Below are 4,486 nucleotides of genomic sequence, written 5' to 3' on the forward strand. Positions count from 1 at the left end.
AGAAGTCCAAACGGTCATGTCCTTACCATTGGGGCCCAGCACAGGGTCGGCATCTCCAATAGCAATGGGGCCAATCACCCGGGCACGCATGAGTCGAGCCACGTGCTCCTCCAGCTCACTGAGCTCCTGGAACTGGACACGGCCTCCCCCGGTGACAGTCCGGCTCTTCAGATTCTGCGCCAGCTTGGCCTGCAAGAGAAAGGACGGCCTCTAAGTACAGTGTGGTGCCCTGTTGTTGTGTGCACTGCCTCCCATGGTGGAATAGCTTGGCCAGTGTGGTGCCCTGTTGTTGTGTGCACTGCCTCCCATGGTCTAATAGCTTGGCCAGTGTGGTGCCCTGTTGTTGTGTGCACTGCCTCCCATGGTCGAATAGCTTGGCCAGTGTGTCAAGTGCAGAAAGTGCTATTGATGATCATGCCAGTGCCATAGCTGCTGGAGGAGGGCTGGCCATTAGGCCTTTGAGGTCCCTTTGCCCATAATGTGAGGTGCACATGCAAGGATGAGGAGGACACTGGAAAGGGTACTCACCCTGACCATCCGAGTGGGGTCGTTAAACTTCTTGCGGCATTGGTCACCAGTCCTGGGGACATCGCTGTTGGCTGTGACCCTCTGGGCGATTTCCCTCCAGGCTCTCCTGTACAGCCTCTTGGGAGCCTTCTTGCCACTGTCCGGGCACAAGATATCTCTGTTCTTCTCCAAACCCCTAAGCAGCACCCTCAAAGCATGGGCAGAGAAGCGCTGCGCTCGCTCACGGGCCCTCTGCATCGTTGCTGGTGCTATTTCTCTCCAGCAGCAGTGTTTAGGCCTAGCTGGAGGGCTGCAGTATCCAGGGCGTGGCAGCAGACCAACTCGACCCTTCCCCCTTTAAGAGCTGGCCGGCATCAGGGTGTCTGCTGTCAATCAAAACATGACCGCACCTGCGCTGCGCCCGGCCTCGGCGGTATGAGTCTGCACCGCCGGCTTAGCGCCTAAAGATAGGGGTGCAACGCCAATTTTAGCGCTCGCCCAAACTCCTTGACCAAAGCTACTGAATATCGACGAAGTGGCCTCCACTTTCCGGCGGGCACAAACTTTAGCGCCCGCCCGACTTTACTGCCCTAAACGTGGCTATACTGAATTTCTAGGCCATGATTTGTTGAGTGAAAGGAACCTTAAAAAAATGCTGGAATTTCAGTTTGTGTGAAAGTTTTCCTGACTATGAATGTTTAAGAAGTTACAATATTTCTTTTGTCTGATTAGATGTTCTTTAAAAGAAAGATTCTGTTATGTGTGGTTTAGCTCCACCCACTTCTCTGTGTTAAAAGCATTAAAAAACTTTTGCCTTGTCTTGGATTTTGGAAGCATGTGTGAATAAGATTGTGCCCCAAGAATTGAAAAAAACCTTTGAACTAATTTAAGTTTAGCTGGTGTGTAAAAACTGAGAAGAGCAACAAAAAGTTTGTTTCGTAAAAGATTAGGTTTCAGTCTAAGATTTAACCTTGGAGTCACGATTGCTATGTGTAATGATCAGTAACCTGTCATTCTGGAATGGTACACTAGGTGGTGATGTATGTATATGATAGTGGGCTACCCACGATGCACTAGGCTACCCACAAGGCAGCAGTCAAGATGGATGCCTCTACAGATGCTGTACCTAATCCACATGTGCTCAATAAAGTGTCTAGCAAAAGCTAGCTGTTCTTAATAAAAACGACTAGTTATTAATGAACATAACATGGTACCAGGATTGGTATGATCTGCTGAATATTGTGCAACATGACATGGAGAATTTGAAGGCACCAGAGCGTTTGAAACTCACAGGAAATATCGACTACTATTGGCAGACTTTTAAACAACAATTCGAACTCTGCATTGCTGCCATCGGGTACGGTATGAAGCCAGACGCAAGGAAAATAGCGTTGCTGCTCATGGTTGCAGGCCGACAGGCGATAGAGGTATTTAATACATTTGTATTTAATCCAGAGGAGAACAGAGAAAAATTAGACGATGTGCTAAAGAAGTTTGATACACATTGTTCTCCCAAAAAGAATGAAACCTATGAGAGGTACATCTTCTGTTCTCGGACACAGCAGCAAAATGAGACTTTTGATAGCTTTATGACTGATCTGAAACTGAAAGCACAGACATGTAATTTCTCTGAGCTGAAAGCATCCATGATTCGTGACCAGATTGTGTTTGGTATTCATGATAAAAAAAGTCAGGGAACGTCTGTTGAGAGAAACCGAACTAACATTGCAAATTGCTGTGAAAATATGCCAAGCCAGTGAGCTAGCTCGAAAGCACGCGAAGACTTTCAATGAAATCAATAATGATGCGATTGTAATGAGTGATAATGCTGCTGTCGGTGCTGTGTCCTACAAGGGGAAGAAACATGGGCAGAACAGAAATGAAAAGCAATCGGAGGATGAAATGTTTAATTGTAAATGCTGTGATTACAAACACCAGTTAAGACAATGCCCAGCATTTGGAAAAATGTGCACAAAGTGTAATGGAAAGAATCACTTTGCTAAACAATGCTTTTCAAAAGTAAAAACAAAGAAAGGGCACCGAGTTAATGTGATTGAGGACACTGATTTAAGTGAGACATGTTTTGTAGGAATGGTGTCATGTGACAATATCAAAAAGGATACAGAAAATGTGCAGCCCTCAGGAATTAACAATGCTGAACATAAAGTTAATGCAGTAACAGAGGACAAATGGATGATCCCACTGCAGGTAAATGGAGCATTAGTTACATTGAAACTAGACACTGGGGCAAAAGCAAACTTAATCAGTATGAGTGACATTAACAATATGAAAGAAAAGCCCAAAATACAGAAAAAGTCAGTACTACTGAAGGACTATAATGGACAGAAAATAGATAGCTTAGGTGTATGCAGACTTAAAGTGACAGTCAAAGACAAAGTGCATCATCTCATGTTTTCTGTTGTGTCTGAAGGACTTGATTCACTACTGGGTGACAAAGCTTGTGAGGACTTAGAACTGGTCAAGAGAGTCTACCGTATAAACTGTGCCATAAGCAGACCAGATGACTCGGTGGATTCTGTAGTGAATAATTTCCAGGATGTGTTCAAAGGATTTGGAGTTCTACCATTCACTTACAAGATCCAACTAAAGGAGGATGCTCAGCCAGTGGTACATGCTCCACGAAGAGTTCCAGCACCCCGCGTGACCGGCTCAAGAATGAACTGGACAGAATGACCACACTAGGAGTCATCAGGAAAGTCGAAGAGCCAACAGACTGGGTTAACTCCATGGTATGTGTAAAGAAAAAGAACAATGATCTAAGAATATGCATGGATCCAAAGGACTTAAATGCAAACATAAAACGTGAACACTACCAGATTCCCAAGCGAGAAGAAATCACCAGTGAAATGTCAGGTGCCAGATACTTTACAAAGCTCGATGCCTCACAAGGATTTTGGCAACTAAAACTGGATGAAGAGAGCACCAAATACTGTACCTTCAACACACCATTTGGCAGGTATTGTTTCCTCAGAATGCCTTTCGGGATAATATCTGCATCTGAAATCTTTCATAGAGCGATGGAACACATAATTGAAGGTCTGGAAGGAGTTCGGGTCTATGTTGATGACATCATCATCTGGGGCTCCACACTGAAAGAACACAATGAGAGACTGACTAAAGTGCTACAGAGCATACGCCGGAATGGACTGAAGCTCAACAAAGCCAAGTGTCAGTTTGGCGTCCAGAAAGTCACTTTCTTAGGAGATAATCTATCTGGTAAAGGAATAGAGCCAGATATGGAAAAAGTAAACGCCATACTCAAAATGCCCCGACCCACTGACAAAAAAGGAGTGCTACGCATCATGGGGATGATAAACTTCATTGGAAAGTTCATTCCTAACTTGTCAGCCAAGACAGCCTGTCTGCGAGATCTGCTACGTAAAACAAATGAGTTTGCATGGACAGAAATACATGAACAAGAGTGGATAAAGCTCAAAACAGTGCTGACAACCACATCTGTACTCACCTTCTTTGACCCAACAAAAAGAATCAAAGTGTCAATGGATGCATCAAAAGATGGCCTAGGTGTGGTCTTGCTACAAGCAGAGGGTGAAGATTGGAAGCCTGTTGCCTATGCCTCCAGGTCTATGACTGATACTGAGTGTCAATACGCCCAGATTGAAAAGGAATGTCTAGGCTTGGTAGTTGGACTAGAAAAGTTTCATGGCTACATATATGGACTTCCCACCTTCACAGTTGAGACAGACCACAGCTCATTGGTTGCCATCAAAAAAAAAAATCTGAATGAGATGTCTCCAAGGATTCAACGACTCATGATGAAGCTGCAAAGATATGACTTTGAACTGATCTACACACCAGGCAAATGCATAGTGTTAGCAGATGCACTATCCCGAGCACCCACAATGAGTCATGTGAGCTCTACTGAAGAAGACGTGGATGTTCATGTGAGTATGGTCACTGCTGCGCTGCCCATGTCAGACACAAAATCAAAGCAAAT

This window comes from Somniosus microcephalus, chromosome 16 (genome assembly GCF_052327205.1).
Source record: "Somniosus microcephalus isolate GS21.2 chromosome 16, FLI_Smic_1.0, whole genome shotgun sequence".
In the NCBI taxonomy this organism is placed as follows: domain Eukaryota; kingdom Metazoa; phylum Chordata; class Chondrichthyes; order Squaliformes; family Somniosidae; genus Somniosus; species Somniosus microcephalus.